Source organism: Bufo gargarizans, chromosome 4, assembly GCF_014858855.1.
Source record: "Bufo gargarizans isolate SCDJY-AF-19 chromosome 4, ASM1485885v1, whole genome shotgun sequence".
NCBI lineage: Eukaryota > Metazoa > Chordata > Amphibia > Anura > Bufonidae > Bufo > Bufo gargarizans.
The window spans coordinates 357,083,028-357,109,280 of NC_058083.1; the positions used below are offsets into that span (position 1 = coordinate 357,083,028).

Below are 26,253 nucleotides of genomic sequence, written 5' to 3' on the forward strand. Positions count from 1 at the left end.
TTATAGGGGTCACCTATATGCAGCTTTGTTTGGGATCAAGCCAGTCGGACGTTTATTCATAACTTCCAGCTATCTGCAACATCATCCCTGACAGTTTTAAAGTTATCACCACATAAAGGGACACAAGTCAGATTTGCAAAAAATTGCCTGGTCCTTAAGGTGAAATATGGCCGCGTCCTTAAGCATCGGGCTCATTTTCACCAGGCCATTTTTTGCAAATCTGACCAGTGTCACTTTATGTGTGAATAACTTTAAAATGCTTTTACTTATCCAGGCCATTCTGAGATAGTTTTTTCGTCACATATTATACTTCATGACACTAGTAAAATGGAGTAAAAATTTTTTATAAAAAAATACCAAATTTACCAAAAATTTGGAAAAATTAACAAATTTCCTAGTTTCAATTTCTCTTCTTCTATAATACATAGTAATACCTCCAAAAATAGTTATTAATTTACATTCCCCATATGTCAACTTTTTGTTTGGATCATTTTGTGAATGCCATTACATTTTTTGGGGACGTTACAAGGCTTAGAAGTTTAGAAGCAAATCTTGAAATTTTTCAAAATTTTTCCAAAACCCACTTTTTAAGGACCAGTTCAGGTCTGAAGTCACTTTGTGAGGCTTACATAATAATGTAATGTAATAGAAACCACCCAAAAAATTACCCCATTTTAGAAGCTACAGCCCTCAAGGTATTCAAAACTGATTTTACAAACTTTGTTAACCCTTTAAGTGTTCCACAAGAGTTATTGGTAGGGTTGAGCGAACCCGAACTGTAGCGAACCAATTTTTGGACCCCGGACCCGAACATTTCAGTAAAAGTTTGGGTTTGGGTTCTGTGTTCGGCGCTTTCTTTGCACTTTTTGAAAGGCTCTCTCTGCTATGCTTAGTGTAGGGAGAGGATGCTGCTGGTGATTTCAGGGAGAGAATAGGAGAGGCTCTTTGCTCAAAATCAGAATCTAACTCAGCAATCTACATACATTGTGTTTTGTGGGTGCAGGGCACATTTTTTTTTATCCTGCCCTGAGCTCAGTGCACCAGCACTGCATCTGAGCTTTTGGGACATTGAAAATCACAAATATTTTGGTAATAACATCTGGATTAGTCAGTGTGCAATTTAAAGGATAACTGTCACATTTAGACCCCAACTTCAATTTTCGCATATGTAGTTACTAATAACATGATATTCCAGAATCAGTTACTATTAGACTGACTTACCCCATATTTAATAAGATTCAGCCCTTAGCAACCAGTCTGCATAAAACTGCATTTCACTATTCAGTTAAGATGGCCACCACTGCCCTCACCCTGAGGCTAATCCCACCTGCCCTCACTAGCCAGTAACAATAGCCCCCCAAAAGTGTCAGTAACCAGAGCCCTCCCCCCTAAAAGGTTAATCTCCTGCAGCACAAAGGGGTCCTCTTACCACATGTTGCTTTCAATTATACACTGAACAGATGGCAGATCTCCCCTCCCTGGTCTGCGCTGCACCAACTCTGCATTCTCCAAGTCTGCTGAGTGAGGGAGCGTCATTTATTGCGACTGAGTGAGGGAGCGTCATTTGCTGAGTGAGGGAGCGTTAATTATTTACTTACAGTCCCTGGCTGTCAGTAATGTGATCTTGCACGCAGCCTGCTTCGTGCTCCGTCCTTCAACAGATAGTTGGACCATGCCTAGCAACCCTATTTTAAGCACAGGTAAAAATAGGCAGTACAGGAAACAAAAATGTGGAATTAAGGGGTAATTGAATACACAGTGAAAATTTGAAATAGGGCCATCGAGGTGATATTAATCACCACAATCCAATACTCAAAAAATAAATAAAAATATGAATGTTAGCCTTTAAGCTAGAAATACAGCCATAATTTTCAGGGATTTTAAAAACTTTTTTTTGCCAAAAAAACAGTATTTTCCTGATATACGAGTGTTAAATTCAAGTTTAATATATACAGCTTTCATATTCTGTTACCAAAAAAAACACTTTTTTGGCAATATACAACATCTGGATTAGTCAGTGTGCAATTTAAAGGTAGTCTTTAACCGAATATGACCATTACAGACCACTCAGATCAGGTTCTCCATTACTTTCCCCAGATTACTATGGTACCTTTCATATTGCACTCCATCGCCGATTTGCTCCAAAAAACACTTTTTGTTACGGCTGAGAATGGGGAAAACCCTCAGCCGTGCGATGCCAGAAGATGGATGGTCGATGCAAGGCCAGGAATCGAATCAGGGAGCAGGTCACCTCCTATCAATCCCTAATTCTGACCCTGTCTCCTAGCCGTATGAGCCAACCCTGATGGTAAGAGGGCTCATACTCCGGAACCTGATATTCCTGCTAGCCCTCAGGGTGGCCCTGGACTAGGAGCTGGGTAAGACTACCTGTTCCTCCTAAATACGGATGAACAGGAGTCTCACTGGCCAAGCTACAAAGAAAGGGGAAACATAAACAGACATATGGCAATGGCAGGTAAGTGAAACTAGAACCACACCTACAGAAATAAGATAATAATGCACTTAGTAAAGTAGATGCAAGCACTATATATGGACAAAGTCCTCACTCTGATATGATAATATCAGAGACACTTAGTCAATATATTTTGATCAAAACACATCTAAGCCTGCCTACCGAACGCCAAGGTGGTCTCAGGTCAGGCGGGTCCTACGCTAAACCTACCTAAGCCGTTGGGCTTCTATGTTCAGGAGCGCAGACGCCGCACATATGGTGTGCTGCTCCTAGTAACCTCCATGTGCATCAAGCAACCAATGGGAGGAGGAGCAAGCACAGCCACATATACCACCTAATTAAGGCGCTCTATTGGATAGGGGAGGGGGGCAAAAGTGCAGAGGAATTCTACTCCCAAGATAATAAGTGTGCATTCACACTTGAAGGTGCCACTCCCTCAAGCAAATACTACATAGACAAAAAAAATCACAGAAAAAACTGTTTTTATCTTAGTTCTTTCTGTGATTTTTTTGTCTATGTAGAACCACACCTACCTGCCACAGACAAACAGCCTGGAACCCATGTACAAGTGCTGCTGTCCACAACAACACAAGGGACACAGCACACACCACACATCATACGGGAACCCAGGAAACCATACGCTGCAATAAATAAAGAGACCAAAGCAACATCTTCACAACACCATACAGTAACCTATGACCACAAGGGTGGCCCCCCACTGGCAGATGGTAGAACACAGGAGGATGGCTCCAGCTAACCATGGCTGAAGTACTCCTCAGACTACTGATCTTAACTGAAGCTTTATAGCCCACATAGCCACACCCACACACAGCCACACCCAGTGCACACACACTAGGAAGGAAGTTAACCCTTCCAACACAAGGCAAGGGAAGACGGCCACTTAAAGGGGAAGTACACACATAAACACACACTTCACCTGTTTCCGCGGGCAATGGAATGCGTGGCAACCATGTCCTGGGGATCAGCCAGAAGGCCGAGACACTGCCACCACATGCATACAACACTAAACGTAGTCACGTGCAACCAAGTGAAGGAAAATGTCACTGCGCACATCATAGGCCGTGACACTTTTATACCATATGGTAATTAGGTTCTGAAGGTGCCCAGGCCCCTGGGCCTGTGCGGCGTTCATGCGGCTGGTGCCCAGGCCCCTGAGACACAGAGGAGGAGGTAATCAGATTAATCAAGGGTCGAGCCAGAGGGGTGAAAGAGGGGTTTTGTAAGCAAAGCGCCGAGGGGCATGGGCACCGGCGGCATGAACGCCGCCCCTGGGCACCTTCAGAACCTAATTACCATATGGTATAAAAGTGTTTATGGAGCAAATCGGCGATGGACTGTGTGCTGGCATACATACATAATTCCTCTGGGTAGCCATCTTATATGCTTCTGGCCTATGTAAAAAGCTGTGAACTCTCATCTTTCTGAAGCCTGGGTCGCCTATGATATAGATGGACACTTTTATTACCACTACTCTGTAAGGCCAGCAATAAAAGGTCATAAAAGCTACACCAGGCCCAGCTCATCCTGTCCAAGATCAGCTCGCTGTCAAGCCTGGCTGGAGCGTGACGTCATTAATTTCCAGGTCTGGTTTGAGGAGAGCTAATAGCCCCTTAATTAGCTCTGGGGATAAAACCAGTCCACTTTCATATTTCATTTATGAATCAACTTATGCCCATTCTGACACCAGATCCAGGCTCTACAGAGTATTGTGGTTAATTGGGTATCAAATATGACTAGAGGATGTGATTCCTTAGCTGACCTATGGGTGGTAGAAGAACTACAGGTCCCAGCATTACCGTGTGTGGTCTCATTCTGTAGGTAAATAAATAAGGATCGCAAATATGTATTCTGTATAAAAATATGCCGATGTATCAGGGAGATACGAGCTTAAGTATAATCCTCATTGTAGGAACTGAACTTTGATGGGGTCATAAAACACTTGGAGGCCAATCCCTAGGATTGACAGTCACTCTGCTGCCATTGGCTGACAGGAGTAAGTCTCCTGCCCATGGCAGAGTTCATAAAAACCCATGCACAAGGACAGAGGAGAGAGACCCATGGAACATCACCAGACACTTAATTGGACATTGACGGCATATCCCTGTATCAGAAGAACTTTGAGGGTCTCCCCTGATACATACTGAAAAGGGGTTTGCAAGGATTCAAAAAGGACATATGAACGACCATCTGAAACCCTGCAGAGAAACTAAGTATTCTTTCATCTTTTTCCCTTTCATTTGAACTGTCGTGATTATTTATATTGTTATTATTATTCTGTAGATTTATAGTCATTTTCATTAGACTTGTCTGCACTGCTTTTTACCGCTTATTAAAGATTATAAAATCTAAGTGGCCAAGTCTTCCATATTCTAAGCTGCTGAACAACGTACCTTGCCTTTGAAGAGACGTTACCAGGTAGTTAGTTAAATTGCATTTAGGAATTGTAGCTGGGGGTGATTGACTGCGGTTGGTCAGTAAGTGATATCCGGATCATCCACTAATCTGTGTGATAGTGAATGACCCGGATAGTCGGCTCGTGGACCGGGAACCCACGTGGTGGCAGTTACCGAAGTGTAGTGGGGGGTGTTAGCCGAGTGGTAATACCCTGGTCACGTGAGGTCTCTGTGTGTGCGCAGACTCCGTCACAGACCACTACGTCAGAGCTGTGGGATCCGGAGCGGTCGGATCCATAGTTCGTGACAGACTGCAATATGAAAGGTACCATAGTAATCTGGGGAAAGTAATAGAGAACCTGATCTGAGTTGTCTCTAATGGTCATATTTGGTGAAAGCCATCATTTTCTGGGGGTTTTAAAAACACACTTTTTTGCCCACAAAAACTCAATTTTTAGGCCTTGTAGCATCAGCACGTGTGAAATTACAGGCTTATATTCAGTTGTTAAAGAAACACTCGTTTGGGCAAAAAAAAAATTAGTTGGTAGCCTTTGATGCAGATGTCATTGTGAGATACACCCTTAATACATTTGGGTTAGATTCAGAGATTTGAAATACCGCCCTTTGGTAATTCAGGCCGTGTGAGATACACCCTTTACATACAGGGGTTTGATTCAGGCATTTGAAATACAGCCATTTTGGGCAAAGAAATCTTTAATTCAGGCCTACACTGGTTCAGGCCGTGTGAGATACACCCTTTACATACTGTTGTTCTGTTCTACTATTAATTAAACACCCATTTAGGGCAAGATCCTAAATTCGAGAAATATAAGGAGAGCGTCAAATAAGGGACGTGGCCCAGGTCGTGGTGCTGCTGGTGGAGCTCCTGTTGCAGTTAGAAGACGTGGTCGATCTGTGCCAGCTACATGCACAAGTGAAACCCCTTCCTCAGGTGTGAGAAGGCGACATAACCTGCAGCGGTATTTGGTAGGGCCTAATGCGGCTCTACAAATTGTGATTCACCTCACCCCCTTGCAAATCAGCCAAGCAGTCTGAGCCCCAAGTCATGCAGCAGTCTCTTCTGCTTTTTGATGACTCTGTTAGCAGGGTTTCCCAGGGCCATCCACCTAGCCCTGCCCCAGGAGTGGAAGAGATTGAGTGTACCGATGCCCAACCACTTATCTTTTAAGATGAGTACATGGGAGGACCATCGCAGCACGTCTCGGATGATGATGACACACAGGTGCTAACTGCTGGGGCTTTCGAAAGTGTGCAGACAGACAAGGAAGACAGGGGTGAAGACTGGGTGGAAGATGATGTGGAGGATGATGAGGTCCTCGACCCCACATGGAATCAAGGTCATGCGAGTGACCTATGTAGTTCGGAGGAAGAGGCGGTGGTCGCACAGAGCCACCAGCACAGCAGAAGAGGGAGCAGGGTGCAAAAGCGGAGCGGCCATCCTATAGACAGTACGCCTGCTACTGCCCAACGCAGCAAGGGACCGAGCAGACCAAATCCAGCTCCAAGGGGTTCCCTGGCATGGCAGTTCTTCAGACAATGTGCTAATGACAAGCCTTAAGTGGTTTGCATGCTGTGCAATCAGAGCCTGAAGCGAGGCATGAATGTTCTGAACCTGAGCACAACCTGCATGACCAGGCATTTAAGTGCAAAGCACGAGCTGCAGTGGAGTAGGCAGCACGCACGGGTGGGTCGCTCGGCAGAACAGCACCACTTCACCACCAATGACTGGGCCTCCATGCGAGACCTGTGTTCCTTGTTGCGCTATTTCGAGTACTCCACCAACATGGCCAGTGGCGATGACGCCGTTATCAGCATTACAATACCACTTCTATGTCTCCTTGAGAAAACACTTAGGGCGATGATGGAAAAGGAGGTGGCCCAGGAGGAGGAGGAGGAGGAGGAGGAGGAAGAGGGGTCATTTTTAGCACTTTCATTCCAGCCAGGGCACGGTTCTGGAGGATGAGGAGGTGGAGGATGAGGAGGAGGAGATGGAGGAGGAGGAACCTTGTTCACAGCAGGGAGGCACCCAAACCAGCTCATGGCCAAAACTGGTGCGTGGATGGGGGGATACAGAGGACACAGATGATACACCTCCCACAGAGGACAGCTTTTTGTTGCCTCTGGGCAGCCTGGCACACATGAGCGATTACATGCTGCAGTGTCTCCGCAACTACCGCAGAGTTGCCCAGATTCTACCATGTGCTGATTACTGGGTGGCCACGCTGCTGAATCCCCGTTACAAGGACAACGCACCGTCCTTAATTCCGTCACTGGAGCGTGATCGTAAGATGCGCGAGTACAAGCGCACACTGGTAGACGCGCTGCTGGTGGCATTCCCACAGTGGAAGCACAAGGCAAAGGTAAAGGACGAGGAAGAGGTCGTCAATGCAGCTGGGGCAAAGGCAGGGTTAGCATGACCGAAATGTGGAAAAGCTTTGTCAGCACGCCACAACAACCAGCACCACCAGCTGATATGGAATGTCTTAGCAGGAGGCAGCATTTCACCAACATGGTGGAGCAGTATGTGTGCACACGCCTACACGTACTGAATTCTTGGGTTGACATTATACAATTTTAAACGTGAATAAACACCTACTGTGCATAGGTGACATGGAATAAAATGTAATAAATTATTCAGTAATTAATGCGTGCCACATCCTTTCATTCAATGCTTAAACTTTGAAAAGTTGTCACACTTTAATAATTTCTCCCATATTTAAACTCTATAATTTTAAATTTGAAAAAATGAATCCTCCCTTGGATGTGGTCTCTCTTTCTCATGCTCCCTCTCTGGCCTGGAACCCTGATTTCCCGCCACCCGTGATCACCATGGTAGGCGCATAAAAGAACATCGAAAGTTGATATCAAATTGGATCGTGAACATCACGCGGACATGCAACATGGTGGGGCAGTAAGTGTGCACATGCCTACACGTACTGACTGACAGGGATCAGCCCCTGCAACTTCTGGGTCTCCAAATTGGGCACATGGCCTGAGCTGGCCCTTTACCCCTTGGAGGTGCTGGCCTGCCCTGCAGCCAGTGCATTGTCTGAACGTGTGTTTAGCATGACTGGAGGAGGTTATCACAGGTTATATTTCCCAATGTTTTGGGGTGCACCCTCATTTTAAAAATAAAATTTAAAAACCAAAAAGCAGTGTAGGCTACCTCCTCCTCCACCGCCGATTCCACCTACACCTCCACATCCACCGCCTCCTCAACCTCCTACTCCATATGTACCTCGTCCTCCTAGATCAAGATTATTATTTTTTATCTTTACCTATTTTATGTTATTTAAAGTCATTTGCCTATCCACATTTGTTTGCAGAGCACTTGCCATGTTCTTAACCACATTTTAATGCCATTTGCAGCCCTCTAGCCCTTTACATGACATTTTTACAGCCATTTTAGTGCTCAAAAGTTTGGGTCCCTTTTGACTTTAATAGGGTTCTGGTTCGGGTCAAGTTTGGGCCAAGTTTGCGTACCGAACTCAAACTTTTTACTCAAGTTCGGCCGAACCCATCAAACCCGAACATCCAGGTGTCCGCTCAACTCTAGTTATTGGCAAATGGAGATGAAATTTCAGAATTAAAATTTTTGGGCAAATTTTCCATTTTAATCCATTTTTTCCAGTAACAAAGCAAGGGTTAACAGCCCAAAAAAAACTCAATATTTATTTCCCTGATTCTGTAATTTATTGAAACACCCCATTTGTGGTCGTAAACTACTGTACGGGCACACGGCAGGGCGCAGAAGGAAAGGAACACCTTCTGGTTTCTGGAAGGAAGATTTTGCTGGAATGGTTTATTTACACCATGTCCCATTTGAAGCCCCCCTGATGCACCCCAAGAGTTGAAACTCCAAAAAAGTGACCCCATTTGGGAAACTATGGGATAAGGTGACTATTTTTAGGGTACTGTGGGGGTTTGCTCTGGTAGGCAGATGGTAGCGGTGGCAGTATAGAGGCTCAGGAGACAGGCTTTGTGTCCAATCTGTGCTCTTTTATTCACTCCTGTGCATCACATCAAAACTGTGCAATTCACACAACAGCAATGTCCATAAACCCCACCTCCCACAACGGAGCCCCAAACGCTGCAGGCGGCTTGGTGCCTTTTCACACAGTCTCTCACATCCGTGATCAGTACTACACCTTCTCTTGGGGCGGGTTTGTCCAAGTTCGTGCAAGTTAGACAGGCCACGTGTTGGCCTGGACAAGGGATTGGCTCTGGCCACAGGATCCGCTTTTTTGGTCCTTCGCTGAGCCTGCAGCAATTGGGCAGTCTTTGTTAGACGAGCGGACTACAGAGCTCAGCCCGACCGTGCGATCAGCCTCCCGTACAGCTTCCGGCAGTGAGACAGGAGACCAAACTTCATCAGCCCCACAGTCAGTGAGCATCAAACCTATATTCACAGCCCTGGGTGTAGCAGGCAGACCACTCCCACCGAGCCTAGTGAAGGATTAACTCCTTCCCTACCCAACTAAGGACAGAGATAACCAACCTGCCAGGATCAGTGTAGACTGACACCAACAACTGAAACCCGTCCACCCGTGGTGGTCCGTGGGGAACAGACACCCACCCTGCTCTTTGCCTGTTCCCATTAAGAGCCGGCCCGGACAGTTGTGTGACAGCACTCACTGCTGACAAAACACAAAAGACCCGGCTCTTACTCCACCGGGGCCACGACCCCCGGTGGCACGTATCTTCCATCCACTACCACTCCAGACACTCTCTTACATATCCCTTCCCTTTGTTCACCCCTGAAGGATTGACGACCCTGTTCAATTCTACCAGGGTGAACACACATATAGCAGGGTACCCGGGACACGGCATCAGCGTTCCCTTGTAGGCGACCTGCCCTGTGCTCAACCCTGAACTTAAAATTCTGGAGGGATAAGAACCATCTGGTGACCCGAGCACTCCCCTCCTTAGCCTGGCTCATCCACCGGAGAGAGGAGTGGTCAGTCACCAGATGGAACCTTCTCCCCAACAGGTAATACCTGAGAGATTCAAGTGCCCATTTGATGGCGAGGCATTCTCTTTCTACCACGCTGTACCGGGTTTCCGCTGGGGTGAGCTTGCAGCTCAGGAACCCAACAGGGTGTTCTTCGCTATTGATTTCCTGGGGGAGTACTGCCCCGAGGCCTACTCCAGAGGCGTCCATCTGAACTATAAACTCCCGTCCGAAGTCGGGCGTCACCAGAACTGGGGACCCGCAAACGGGAGAACGCCTCTTCCACCTGCTCATCCCAGCGAACCATTACTGACTTCCTACCTTTCAGGAGTCTTGTCAACGGGGCAGCTATAATGGTAAAATGTGGGATGAACCGCATATAATACCCTACCATCCCTAAAAATGACCGCAGTTGCCTGGTCGTAAGGGGTCTAGGCCAATTTCGGATCGCCTCGATATTATTTATTTGGGGCTTAACGACTCCGCGTCCAATGACATAACCCAAATACTACGCTTCCTCCAGGTCCACTGAGCACTTTTTTGGGTTGGCGGTCAATCCTGCCTTCTTGAGCGAGTCTATCACTGCTTGAACCTTTGACAAGTGACTTTCCCAACCCTGGCTAAATATGATTATATCATCTAAATATGCAGAGGCATACCGGAGATGTGGTCTGAGGACGATATCCATCAGCCGTTGAAACATGGCTGGAGCACCGTGCAACCCTATAATGGAACAGCCCCTCCGGCGTGACAAAAGCAGTCTTCTCTTTTGCTGTCTCTGTTAAAGGTACCTGCCAGTACCTTTTTGTGAGATCTATCACCGAGAAATACCTGGCTTTACCCATTCGCTCTATAAACTTGTCTACTCGCGGCATGGGATAGGCGTCAAACTTTGAAATCTCGTTTAGTTTTCCGGAAATCATTGCAAAAATGTAATGATCCGTCAGGCTTTGGGATACGAACGATTGGGCTAGCCCACTCGCTTCTAGACTCCTCAATGACCCCTAACTTCAGCATAAACTTTACTTCCTCTGAAATGGCTTGTCGCCGAGCCTCCGGTACCCAGTACGGTCGTAAACTGACCTTTTCCTGGGGCTCGGTGACAATGTCATGTTGGACTAGATTGGTACGTCCTGGAAGGTCAGAGAACACGTCTTTATTCCTGCTAATGAACTCCTTCACTTCTTGAGTCTGCTTAGTTGACAAACCGCTACCTATCTTTACTGCAGGGGTGTCCTCTGGTACCACCGTAGGCCCAGGGACATTCTCTGCAGCCAAGACAAAGTGCGGGTCAGCCTCAAGGAGACTTTCTCTATCTTTCCAGGCTTTCAATAAATTAACTTGGTACACCTGCTCAGGCTTCCGCCTTCCTTGCTTGTATACCCTGTAATTCACGGGGCCTAATTTCTCTCTTATCTCATACGGTCCTTGCCACCTGGCCAGGAACTTGCTGTCTATGGTGGGCACTAGTACTAACACTCGGTCGTCTGGGTTAAACGTCCTTACCTGGGCGGCCCGGTTGTACATGCGGCTCTGGGCCAGCTGTGCCGCTTCCATATGTTCACGGACTATGGGCAGAACTGTCCCTATCCGGTCCTGCATCTTCTCGATGTGCTCGACTATGCTTTTGTGAGGGGTAGGCTGGTGCTCCCATGCCTCTTTAGCGATATCCAAGAGCCCTCGGGGATGCCTACCATATAACAGCTCAAACGGTGAGAACCCCGTGGATGCCTGGTGCACTTCTCGCACCGCAAATAACACATAGGGCAGCAAGAGGTCCCAGTCCTTTCCGTCTTTTGCCTCTCTTGAGCATGGACTTTAGGGTCTTATTAAAGTGTTCCACCAGCCCGTCAGTTTGGGGGTGATAGACGGAGGTATGCAAGTGCTTAATATTTAATATTTTGCAGAGCTCCCTCATCACTTTGGACATGAAAGGGGTCCCTTTGTCCGTCAATATCTCCTTCGGGATCCCCACCCGGGAGAACATCCCCATCAGCTCCTTGGCTATTAGCTTGGCTGACGTGTGGCACAGGGGTATCGCCTCAGGGTAGCGAGTAGCGTAGTCTACTATGACCAGGATATGTTGGTAGACTCTGGCTGACTTGTTAATGGGGCCTACCAGGTTCATAGCGACCCTTTCGAAAGGTACTTCAATAATGAGCATGGGCACCAGGGGATTACGATAATGAGGCTGGGGGCTGGTCCTCTGACACTCTGGACAGGACCGGCAAAACCTCCTGACTTCCTCATATATCCCCGGCCCATAGAAACACTGTAGTATACGTTGCAGGCGTAGTAAACGCTGCAGGCATCTTGGTGCCTTTTCACACAGTCTCTCACATCCGTGATCAGTACTACACCTTCTCTTGGGGCGTGTTTGCCCAAGTTCGTGCCGTTAGACAGGCCACGTGTCGACCTGGACAAGGGATTTGCTCCGGCCACAGGATCCCCTCTTTTGGTCCTTCGCTGAGCCTGCAGCAATTGGGCAGTCTATGTTAGACGAGCGGACTACAGAGCTCAGCCCGACCGTGTGATCAGCCCCCCGTACAGCTTCCTGCAGTGATACTGGAGACCACACTTCATCAGCCCCACAGTCAGTGAGCATCATTTAAATTCTGAAATTCCTTCTCCATTTGCCAATAACTTGTGGAACACCTAAAGGGTTAACAAAGTTTATAAAATCAGTTTTGAATACCTTATGTGGTGTAGTTTCCAAAATGGGGTCACTTTTTCGGAGTTTCTACTCTAAGGGTGCATCAGGGGGGCTTCAAATGGGACATGGTGTCAAAAAACTAGTCCAGCAAAATCTGCCTTCAAAAACCATATGGCGCTCCTTGTGCGCCCTGTCGTTTGGCCATACAGCATTTTTAGAACCACATATGGGGTGTTTATGTAAATGACAGAATCAGGGCAATAAATATAGAGTTTTGTTTGACTGTTAACCCTTGCTTTGTTAACGGAAAAAAAAAATTATTACAGTGAAAAATTTGGCAAAAAATAGCTGTTCTGGCAGCTTTTCTTTTTTTTTGACTGTGTTTATTTGAGGGGTTAGGTCATGTGTTTCTATACAGGAGTTTCTTACGGACGTGGCAATACCTAATATGTCTACTTTTTTTATTTATTTAGGTTTTACACTATATAATCCTTTTTAAACAAAAGAAAAAACATTTTAGTATCACCATAGTCTGAGAGTCCGTTTTTTTCCCCCACCAATTGTCTTAGGTACGGGATCGTTTTTTGCGGGATGGGAGGACGGTTTTATTGGCACTATTTTCGGGTGCATATGACTTTTTGATCGCTTGCTATTACACTTTTTGTGATGTAAGGTGACAAAAAATTGCTTTTTTTTTAAACAGTTTTTATTAAATTTTTTTGACTGTTTATCTGAGGGGTTAGGTCATGTGTTATTTTTATAGAGCAGATTCAAACGGACACGGCAATAGCCAATATGTCAACTTTTTTAATTTTAGTTTAGTTTTACAAAATAATATCATTTTTGAAAAAAAAATGTTTTAGTGTATAAGAGCCATAGTTTGTTTTTTGTTTTTTTCTGGGCGATTGTCTGTGGCCAAATAGAATTAAAATTGGGGAAGGGGATTATAAATTTAGTACTCCATGGAAGTGTGGTACTCCCTGAAGCAACCGTCAATGCAGAGGCCCGGATAATCGGGGCACGTGTCACACAGAGTGGTAGTGTCCTTCGTATCCCCCTCCTGTGACACACTCTGCACTTTGACGATCTTGACGTCTCCAATTCCCGAGGTACTCCGGCCTGCTCTTTCCCGGTCAGAAAAGATCAGGGCCTTGAAGACTGCCTCATAGAACTGCAGGAATTTTCCTGTGTTCCCAGTGCTCCGGGACAGCACAAAAGAGTTGTACAAGGCAACCTGTACCAAGTAGACCGCAACTTTCTTCTACCAGGCCTGGGTTTTGCGCATGGCGTTATATGGCTAAAGGACTTTATCAGAGAGATCAACTCCTCCCATATAGTGATTGTAGTCCACGATACAATCGGGCTTGAGAACCGTTGCCGCGGTACCTTGCATAGGGACAGGGGTAATGCCATTACTGTGAATTGTGGACAGTACAAGGACATCCCTCTTATATCTGACCAGCAACAGGTTTCCACTGGTAAGGGCACGGGTCTCACCCCTGGGGATAGGTATCTGGAGGGGGTGGGTAGAGAGGCCATGTTGCTTTTTCCGCACGGTCCCATAAGAAGACGTGGATCTGGTGGTGAGGGACTGGAACAAGGGGATACTAGTATAAAAGTTATCCATGTACAGGTGGTAGCCCTTATCTACAAACCGGATTCCAAAAAAGTTGGGACACTATACAAATTGTGAATAAAAACTGAATGCAATGATGTGGAGGTGCCAACTTCTAATATTTTATTCAGAATGGAACATAAATCACGGAAGAAAAGTATATACTGAGAAAATGTACCATTTTAAGGGAAAAATATGTTGAATCAGAATTTCATGGTGTCAACAAATCCCCAAAAATTTGGGACAAGGCCATTTTTACCACTGTGTGGCATCTCCCCTTCTTCTTACAACACTCAACAGACGTCTGGCGACCGAGGAGACCAGTTTCTCAAGTTTAGAAATAGGAATGCTCTCCCATTCTTGTCTAATACAGGCCTCTAACTGTTCAATCGTCTTGGGCCTTCTTTGTTGCGCCTTCCTCTTTATGATGCGCCAAATGTTCTCTATAGGTGAAAGATCTGGACTGCAGACTGGCCATTTCAGTACCCGGATCCTTCTCCTACGCAGCCATGATGTTGTGATTGATGCAGAATGTGGTCTGGCCATGCCACATGCACTCATGCAACCCCATACCATCAGAGAGGCAGGCTTCTGAACTGAGTGTTGATAACAACTTGGGTTGTCCTTGTCCTCTTTGGTCCGGATGACATGGCATCCCAGATTTCCAAAAAGAACTTCGAATCGTGACTCGTCTGACCACAGAACAGTCTTCCATTTTGCCACACTCCATTTTAAATGATCCCTGGCCCAGTGAAAAGGTCTGAGCTTGTGGATCTTGCTTAGAAATGGCTTCTTCTTTGCACTGTAGAGTTTCAGCTGGCAACGGCGGATGGCACGATGGATTGTGTTCACTGACAATGGTTTCTGGAAGTATTCCTGAGCCCATTCTGTGATTTACTTTACAGTAGCATTCCTGTTTGTGGTGCAGTGTCGTTTAAGGGCCCGGAGATCACGGGCATCCAGTATGGTTTTACGGCCTTGACCCTTACGCACAGAGATTGTTCCAGATTCTCTGAATCTTTGGATGATGTTATGCACAGTTGATGATGATAGATGCAAAATCTTTGCAATTTTTCGCTGGGTAACACCTTTCTGATATTGCTCCAATATCTTTCTGCGCAACATTGTGGGAATTGGTGATCCTCTACCCATCTTGGCTTCTGAGAGACACTGCCACTCTGAGAAGCTCTTTTTATACCCAATCATGTTGCCAATTGACCTAATTAGTGTTAATTGGTCTTCCAGCTCTTCGTTATGCTCAAATTTACTTTTTCCAGCCTCTTATTGCTACTTGTCCCAACTTTTTGGGGATTTGTTGACACCGTGAAAATTTGAATCAACGTATTTTTTCCTTTAAAATGATACATTTACTTGGATTAAACGTTTGATCTGTCATCTACGTTCTATTACAAATAAAATATTGACATTTGCCATCTCCACATCATTGCATTCAGTTTTTATTCACAATTTGTTTAGTGTCCGAACTTTTTTGGAATCCGGTTTGTAGAAGTGGGTGCATAAGGTCCCACAGAAATTTCCCGCTAACACCCACAGTGGGGGGACATTCTGGGGGTTCAATACGGGAATCTCACCCCTTGTACACACAAAACTTGTAAGTGTACCCTGAGGTACTCTCACAAAGTTTGTACAGCTTCACGCCGTTCCTCAAAATGGGAACATGTCATGGCCATACAGTAGAGTGGGGTCTGGTAGAGACAGAGTGCCTCTACCATCTGGGGGCATCTCTGGGCTGAGAAATAGATCAGGGACACCCTAGGGTTACACCAGGGACCCCATATGGTTGCCCAGTATTCGTTGTCAACATCAGAGCATCTCTTTTTGTTCCTCGCCGGCCGCTTACGGTTGTTTTGTTGTTTGTCTGTGTCGTATTTGGATTAGTCCCCTAGGGACCTTGTTGATCTTAGAGTATAAGAATAAAAGTTACATTTTAGGTAGTTGGCCTCTGTGATCCAGTTTTTTTTATACAACTACCAATTGAGAATTTTTTTCAGTCAATTCGGGATCCGAACTACCCAAAAATGTTCGGGTTCGGGATCCGAACTCGACCCGAACTTTGCCCCGAACACCATTGAAGTCAATGGGGACCCGAACCTTTCAACACTACAAAGGCTGTAAAATAGCCCAGGAAAGGGCTAGAAGGCAGCATAATGTAGGAAAATCCCCTGCAAACAAATGTGGATAGGGAAATGAATTAAAATAAAAAAATAATAATTAACCAATATCAATTGGAGAGAGGTCCCAAAGCAGAGAATCAGGCTTCATCTTACCCACTACTGGAACAGGCCACTTTCAGATATTTTTAGGCCCGGGCAGCCAGACAGAGGAGAGAGGTCCCATAGCAGAGAATCAGGCTTCATGTCATAGCAGAGAATCAGGCTTCATGTCACCCACCACTGGAACAGGCCACTGTCAGATATTTATAGGCCCAGACAGAAGAGAGAGGTCCCATAACAGAGAATCAGGCTTCATGTCACCCACCACTGGAACAGGCCACTGTCAGATATTTAGGCCCCGGCACCCAGACAGAGGAGAAAGGTCCCATAGCAGAGAATCAGGCTTTATGTCATAGCAGAGAATCAGGCTTCATGTCACCCACCACTGGAACAGGCCACTGTCAGATATTTTTAGGCCCCGGCACCCAGACAGAGGAGAGAGGTCCCATAGCAGAGAATCAGGCTTTATGTCATAGCAGAGAATCAGGCTTTATGTCACCCACCATTGGAACAGGCCAGTTTACGATATTTAGGCCCCTGGCACCCAGACGGAGAAGAGGTTCATTTAACTTTGGTTTGCCCCGCAATAGAATGGTAAAATTAAAAAAAGAGGATTGAATGAAGAAGTGCCCTGGAGTACAAGAATATATGGTTAAGAGAGGTAGTTATAAATGTGTAATCTGCACAAGGGATGGACAGGTCCTGTGGGATCCATGCCTGGTTCATTTTTATAAACATTAACTTGTCCCCATTGGCTGTAGACAGGCGGCTGCGTCATGCCCCCTGCCGTGCTGAATACATGTTCAGACAAAACGCTGGCCGCCGGGCAGGCCAGCACCTGCAAGGCATAAAAGGCTAGCTCTGGCCACGTGGACAATTTGGAGACCCAGAAGTTGAATGGGGCCGAACCATCAGTCAGTACGTGGAGGGGTGTGCACACGTACTGTTCCACCATGTTAGTGAAATGTTGCAGTTAGCTGTGGCGTGGTGACAAAACTTTTCCACATCTCTGCCATGTTAACCCTGCCCTCAGAGGAGCTGGCCGTGACCCAGCTGCGTTGGCGACCTCTTGCTCCTCCTCTGCTTTCGCCTTGGGCTTCCACTTGTTCCCCTGTGACATTTGGGAATGCTCTCAGTAGTGCATCTACCAACGTGCGCTTGTACTCGCGCATCTTTCTATCACGCTCCAGTGCAGGAAGTAAGGTGGGAACATTGTCTTTGTACCGGGGATCCAGCAGAGTGGCAACCCAGTAGTCCGCACACGTTAAAATGTAGGCAACTCTGCTGTCGTTGCGCAGGCACTGCAGCATGTAGTTGCTCATGTGTGTGAGGCTGCCCAGAGGTAAGGACAAGCTGTCCTCTGTGGAAGGCATATTGTCATGGTCCTCCGTTTCCCCCCAGCCACGCACCAGTGATGGGCCCGAGCTGCGTTGTGTGCCACCCAGCTGTGAACATGCTTCATCCTCATCCTCCTCCACCTCCTCCTCATCCTCGTTCTCCGCCTCCTCCAGTAGTGGGCCCTGGCTGGCCACATTTGTACCTGGCCTCTGCTGTTGCAAAAAACCTCCCTCTGAGTCACTTCTAATAGACTGGCCTGAAAGTGCTGAAAATTACCCCTCTTCCTCCTCCTCCAGAAGAGGTAGCAGGGGGAGCCTGAGTGAGATGTCTGGTCATACAGGTTGTGCTAAGGTTCAGAACGTTAATGCCTCGCTTCAGGCTCTGATGGCACAGCGTGCAAACCACTCGGGTCTTGTCACATTGTTTGAAGAACTGCCACGCCAGGGAACACCTTGAAGCTACCTTTGGGGTGCTCAGTCCCAGGTGGCGGTGGCCAGTAGCAGGCGAACTCTCTTGGCGGCGGGTGTTCTGCTTTTGCCCACTGCTCCCTCTTTTGCTACGCTGTTGGCTCGGTCTCACTACTGCCTCTTCTTCTGAGCTCTGAAAGTCAGTTGCACGACCTTCATTCCATGTGGGGTCTAGGACCTCATCGTCCCCTGCATTGTCTTCCACCCAGTCTTCCTCCCTGACCTCCAGTTCAGTCTGCACACTGCAGAAAGACACAGCAGTTGGCACCTGTGTTTCGTCATCATCATAGACGTGCTGAGGTAGTATTCCCATGTCCTCATCATCAGGAAACATAAGTGGTTGTGCGTCAATGCATTCTATGTCTTCCACCGCTGGGGAAGGGCTAGGTGAATGCCCTTGGGATACCCTGCCAGCAGAGTCTTCAAACAGCATAATAGACTGCTGCATAACTTAAGGCTCAGACAGTTTCCCTGATATGCATAGGGGTGATGTGACAGACTGGTAGTCTTGGTTTTCAGGTGCCATCTGTGCGCATTATGCAGAAGACTGGGTGGGAGATAAATGTGAATGTGCTGGATCCACTGTCGGCCACCCAATTGACTAATGCCTGTACCTGCTCAGGCCTTACCATCCTTAGAACGGCATTGGGCCCCACCAAATATCGCTGTAAATTCTGGCAGGTACTGGGACCTGAGGTAGTTGGTTCACTAGGACTTGTGGCTGTGGCAGAACAGCCACGTCCTCTCCCAGCACCAGAGGGTCCACTAACACCACCACGACCATGTCCGCATCCGCGTCCCTTACTAGATTTTTTCCTCATTGTCACTATTCACCACAATAAGAAAAAAATGATTTGGCCCAATGTATTGAATTTAAATTCTGGCTGTTTTTTACAGGCCAATCACAGCCATGCCAATAGTAGGCATGGCTGTGATGGCCTCTTGGGAAAGTAGTATGACGCTTGTTGATTGGCTGCTTTACAGGCTTTCAAAATGCGCCATAGAAATCACCAAACAACGAACCCGAATTTTTACGTAAATGTTCGGGTTTGGGTCTGTGTCGCAAACACCCCAAAATTCGGTACGAACCTGAACTATACAGTTCGGGTTCGCTCATCCCTAATGCTAACATAAAGAAGACATATGGGGAATGATGACTGATTACTATTTTATGAGGCATTGCTATCTGTCTTAAATTTTTTTTTAGAAAATTGAGATTTTTTTTAAATTTTTGGTAAATTGGGGATTTTTTTATAAATAAAGGAAAACTATATTGACTCAATTTAGCACTGTCGTGAAGTACAATGTGTCATGAGAAAGCAATCTCAGAATGGCTTGGATAAGTAAAAGTGTTCCAAAGTAATTAGCACATAAAGTGACACATGTCAGATTTGCAAAAATTGGCCTGGGCAGGGAGGGGAAAACTGGCCAGGGGCAGAAAGGGTTAAATACCGCATTATCCAAATACACAGGGGATAATATACATTAATTGTGGAAGAATTACTATCTTTATCAAGCCTATCTTATGCTCTTTATTTAAGTGTAATTTATTCCATATACTGACCCTAACCTTAATCCTTCTCAATAATGGCTGTAGATTGAGATCAACAAATCTTCTATAATCTGAAGAGACAACTATCCCCAAATATGTAAAACTCGCCTGAGGATCCAATACTTGCAATTTTGAGTTAGCTATCTCCACACTTGAGTCTAATGGTAACAATATATATTTGTTTATTCCAATTAACTCCTATACCTAAATAAATCCCATATTCCTCAATAACCCTCATCAGATATAAGAGTATGTGATAAGGGTTATTGAGGAATATGGGATTTATTTAGGTATAGGAGTATTACAGTATAGGAGTATTATAATATACAATATAGGAGTATAGGTATAGGAGTATTACTCACAGTAATACTCACAGTATTATTTCACTACCACAGCAGACTTCCTATGCGTTTTACTGCAAGGCACAGTGTTCTACACCACTATAAAGTAAAGTATTAATATGTATTATAGAAGTAGAGAAATTGAAACTTGGAAATTTGCTAATTTTTCCAAATTTTTGGTAAATTTGATCTTTTTTTTATAAATAAAAATGATTTTTTTTTTACTCCATTTTACCGGTGTCATGAAGTACAATATTAGCTTGAACTATATTAAAATTATCAGCTGTGCCTGCTCTGTCACTAACTATCATCTGCCCATACCCCTGAAGACGCCAAGGCATTTGGCGAAACATGTCGGGGGGCAGAAAGTAATTGATGTGTTTTTTAGCCAGCCAATAATGAAGTTTAATACATGAACCTAGTACCACTAGTGGAGCTGCCATACTTAGGAGGTAGTGCACTGTGGAAATAACAGTGAGCACTAAATACAGTATGGATGATTGCAAGTGGCAACACTGTAAATAGGTACATAGCTGTAACCGAAGGCTGCCCTCTAGTATAGCACGGAAAATTGCAAGTGGTAACACTGCAAACAGATACATAGCTACTAATGAAGGTAGCCTTTAGTGGCAACTGTCAGCAAACTAGTCCATTGAAGTGTAACATATGCATCTAGTAACACTAGAGGAGCTACCATTGCTAAGTGGCAGTGCACTGTGGAAAGAACAGTGAGGACTATATACAGCATGGTAGATTGCAAGTGACAACACTGCAAATAGACATATAATTATAACTGAAGGTCGCCCTCTAGTAGTGTTGAGCGCGAATATTCGAATTGCGAATTTTTTTCTCGAATATCGCAATTTCGAGATTTCGCGAATATTTAGAATATCGTTCTATATATTCGCGAATTCGAATATTCGTTTTTTTTTTTGATTATTATATTTTTTTCTTTCCCACTTCTCTAAAGTTGTTCTTACCTGTCCTTTGGATTCCTGGCTTCCTGGCTGCTCCAGTCAGTGGCGTTTTCAACTTACTGCTATATTCCATATTAGCTAAATTACAATCTAATCTATATGTGTATTTTACGAAATTTCGCAAATTGCGATGCGAGTAATACAATACGAAATAATCGCATGAAGATTTCAACTTAGCACTGCTATATTCCATATTCTAGCCTAATATGGAATATAGCTGTGCTAAGTTAGCACTGCTCTATTCCACACTAGGCTAGAATATGGAATATAGCAGTGCTAAATTGAAATCTTCATGCGATTATTTCGTATTATATTACTCGCATCGCAATTTCGACTTTTGCAAATGTTCTTAATATTGCTCTAACTTCGTCTCTTAGAATATTACGAATATTCTAAAAGACGAAGTTAGAGCAATATTACGAAATTTCGTAAAATACACATATAGATTGTAATTTAGCTAATATAGTGCTATAATCCCTTTTTTTTCCTCTAATTTTTTTTTGCCTCTTCTGAACTTAAGTTTTGTAAAATATGTACACTATTAAAAAATATTACTATAGCAGTATATTAGCTTAAATACAATCTATGTGTATTTTACGAAATTTCGTAATATTGCTCTAACTTCGTCTTTTAGAAATTTCGTAATATTGCTCTAACTTCGTCTTTTAGAATATTCGTAATATTCTAAGAGACGAAGTTAGAGCAATATTAAGAACATTTGCAAAAGTCGAAATTGCGATGCGAGTAATATAATACGAAATAATCGCATGAAGATTTCAATTTAGCACTGCTATATTCCATATTCTAGCCTAGTGTGGAATAGAGCAGTGCTAACTTAGCACAGCTATATTCCATATTAGGCTAGAATATGGAATATAGCAGTGCTAAGTTGAAATCTTCATGCGATTATTTCGTATTATATTACTCGCATCGCAATTTCGGCTTTTGAAAATGTTCTTAATATTGCTCTAACTTCGTCTCTTAGAATATTACGAATATTCTAAAAGACGAAGTTAGAGCAATATTACGAAATTTCGTAAAATACACATAGATTGTATTTAAGCTAATATACTGCTATAGTAATATTTTTTAATAGTGTACATATTTTACAAAACTTAAGTTCAGAAGAGGCAAAAAAAAATTAGAGGAAAAAAAAGGGATTATAGCACTATATTAGCTAAATTACAATATATATGTGTATTTTACGAAATTTCGTAATATTGCTCTAACTTCGTCTTTTAGAATATTCGTAATATTCTAAGAGACGAAGTTAGAGCAAATCACGAAATTTCGTAAAATACACATATTAGCCTAGCCATAGTCAATTAGCATAGGAACGTTGCCTTATACTATCAAGATAAATAATCGCAATACGCGAAAAAAATTCGGATATTATTCGCGATAATTGGAATAATTACGAATATTCGATTTCGACGAATATAACACGAATATTCATTCGAATATTCGCGAAATATCGCGAAATCGAATATGGCACCTCCCGCTCATCACTACCCTCTAGTACAGCTTGGAAGATTGTTAGCAGCAACACTTCAAATAGACATATAGCTATAATCCAAGGTGCCCTCTAGTGGTAATTTTCAGTAAACTACTCCAACTATAGATAGATGATAGTTAGTGACAGAGCAGGCACAGCTCATAATTTTAATATAGTTCAAGCTAATTTTAAGGACAAGCAATAAATGTTACATTTTAGTATTAAATCAATACGTGTTAGCCCAGAGACACCAATGGTCCAGTGACCAACTGTAAATAATTAGATTATTACGTCTCAACACATATTATAGGGTCAAATGTAAATAAAGCATGACGTACAATATGTGACGAAAATACTATCTCAGAATGGCCTGGATAAGTCAAAGCGTTTTAAAGTTATCACCACATAAGTGACACTGGTCAGATTTGCAAAAAAATGGCCTGGTCCTGAAGGAGAAAATGAGCCCGGTCCTTAAGGGGTTAATATAAATCAATAAAATGAATAGTACATAAACATAAACAAACTGAAAATAGCTAAATAGCCATAATTGCGCAATGGTGCACCAATGTGAAAACTCCATGATACAGCTGTTGGAGAGCGCTCTTCTTGAAATGGATGGCTGATTATCACAATGGAGCGGATTATAAAACGTACCACCTGGTCAGGGGAAGCTGAAAACTAGTTTCCCATATATGAATGGATCAGTGATAAATAATAAGATAATGTCCACTCAATAGTAGGAGCATACCACTTATCACCTGTTGTAACAGATATGTCCTTTTCTTGAGTGTCTCAACAATATAAAATCACCAGGCAATGATAGTGATGAGCATTATACATTACCGCCGGATGCCTTCTTTCCCCGCCACCTTGAACACTACGCCGTGCCCTGTGGTATCGCGGTCTTAGCGCGCCGTCCCACGTGACAATGGCGGTGATTCACGTGATATGACTGTGTCAACGTGATCGGTGGATCATACGCCAGGAGGGATCAGATGTTAAATTCCACTTCTCCAGGTGTAATTTGTGTGCAGCAGAAAACCCTTTGCTCCTGGGTCACCAATGGATGAATGAATATTGTTAGGCTTATGGTAAACCATATAGGGTTGAGTTCATATAAGTATGTTGCTTGCTTACTCCGACCAGACATGTTACAACAGGTGATAAGTGGTACGCTCCTACTATTGAGTGGACATTATCTTATTATTTACCACTGATCCATTCATTTATGGGACACTAGTTTTCAGCGTCCCCTTACCAGGTGGTACATTTTATAATCCACTCCATTGGGATAATCAGCCAACCATTTCAACAAGAGTGCTCTACACCAGCTGTATCATAGAGTTTTAACATTGGTGCACCATTGTGCAATTATGGCTATATAGCTATTTTCATTTTATGTTTATGTACTATTCATTTTATTGATGTATATTAAATGCTTTTACACCAATCTGCTGTCCAGGGCTCCCTGATATCTGAGTGCCCCTCCACCACTACTTTTTTTCTCCTATTATTGCTTGGATTTGGGTGATCCTAGAGGAGTGCACCATATTCATAGGTTGTTCATAGGTGTGCCACCATCTTGTATACTAAGGGTATATGGTTGAATCTTCCTTTTCTCATCCTCCTTCTCCTCTTCCATCATTTCAACATGCTTATTCGTCGCATATAATGCCCTTGCATATATGCCCTTGGCATATAATGTTTTACAGGATCAGCTCACCAGCTGGCCCTCGAATATAATTTTTTACACGGTCAGCTCACCAGCAGTAGGCCCTTGCATATACGTTTTTTACAGGGTCAGCTCACCAGCAGGCCTTCACCTACAATCTTTTACAGGGTCAGCTTACCTGAATGCGATCGCATATAATGTTTTAGAGGGTTAGCCCACCTGCAGGCCCTCACCTACAACCTTTTAGAGGGTCAGCTCACCAGCAGGCCCCCGCATATAATTTTTTACAGGGTCAGCTCACCAGCAGGCCCTCACCTACAATCTTTTACAGGGTCAGCTCACCAACAGACCTTCGCATATAATGTTTTACACGGTCAGCTCATCAGCTTGTCCTCGCATATAATTTTTTTTTATAGTACCTAGCAGCGACCTGGGAGTCCAAGATGCATCCAGACATCCTTGCCATGCTGTTCCCGAACCATTTTGGTGGTGTTTCCATCAATTTCTGATCTTTTCCTATGAACCAGGCACTCTGCCCTCTTCTGAGCAGGGGGTGTCTGGTTTAATACTCAGGTTCTCCCCATGACTTCCAATATACTCGGGTGCTTGGTAGAGCACCTGAGTATCCCGATGTGTTCGGCCTGAGCACCTGAGCACTTTGATGCTCGATCAACACTAGTTATTACCACATAAAGTGACACGTGAAATTTCCAACAAACGGCCTGATCCGTAAGGTGAAAAATGGCAGGGTCCTGAAGGGGTTAAAACTCCTTCCTGCTAAGGGAACCAATACTGACCTGCAACCAAAGCAATGGTGCTCTCTTTCAAGAGCTGGTGTCCCTCTTTGTCCCAAGTAAAAAAATAAATAAAAATTTAGTGGTGAGAGTACATGCCCTAGAAAATTTCCTTGCTACCATAACTGTATAGTATCTCCAGAGATGTCCAGGTGAATGTATGCTATATTGGTTTATTGAATGTATTTATCTTATGTATATACAGTTCTGCACTGATGTCACCAGGCTTGCACGGCTGGGTGATAGGTCATTGATAGCAATACAGATAGTGGTGCAGTGTGAACTCCCAGATACTGGTTGTGCAGGTCAACAAGAAGGTTGTAAAGAGGATGTCCACAAAGACTAGTAGATCCCGAATACCATTCCCATATGCTGAGGGGGAGAAGGCGGATTATTCAAGGGGGTTAGATATAATATTTTAATATATGTAGATAGTAGATGTTAAAAAGACCTATAAAGCTTATTGCACTGAGGTTAAATAGATTGATCATAACGCAAGGTAGTGTATGTTCTATTGACATTGTCATCACAATATTGGTAAAACCCAGTGCTAGGTGCCAATAGATAACGTGGTGCGTAGACCTCAACAGAGCAAGGAGGCCTCCATCCCTCGTGCAGGGTTACCTGATATTATGAACCCTTGTTTCTATAACTAAATCTCACCAGATGGCAAAGTATAAGACACATGCACTTGGACCTGAATGGTGCAATAGAGCGGTGCAGAGGGACTCATGATAAATTAGCCCCTTAGTAATAGAGGTACATATACCAAAGAAAGACCCAGGTGTGGGTCAAAAGCTATATTTTTCCTATATGGGGAGCAAGAGAAAGGACTCCAAGTAGTGAGGTACTTCCAGTGATGATCCTTTCTGCCTTAGTGGTCTGTCTGCTGAAGACATATATGCCTTTGCTCCTCAACATATGGTTGGCTGATATAAATTGTTTTGGGAAAGCTGCCATCTCCCCTTTGTCAAGGAAAGACATATATTTCTATGTTCAACAAATCACCTACTGTACTGGCTATCACCCAGAACAGGTGCCAATACATGCTGGTATATGACTTTCATCGCTATATCATATATGGGAAGGAAAGTACCTACTATATAGCTTAGCAACTAGTACAGGTGCTAACACAATGATGCTGGTATATGACTTTTATCTATTATCTATTATATTTCTAGGCGTCACTGTATTTTGCTTTTTAGTACTTCTAAAGAACTTTGAAAGAGCTGTTTTCTATTTTTTGTTTTAGTACC

At 44.2% G+C, this 26,253-nt stretch overlaps 1 protein-coding gene across 1 annotated transcript in view; it reads right to left on the minus strand.

The window, feature by feature from the left end:
• Nucleotides 1-26,253, minus strand: part of KMO (kynurenine 3-monooxygenase) — an 866,528-nt gene that overhangs the window by 369,248 nt on the left and 471,027 nt on the right. The window lies entirely within an intron of this gene.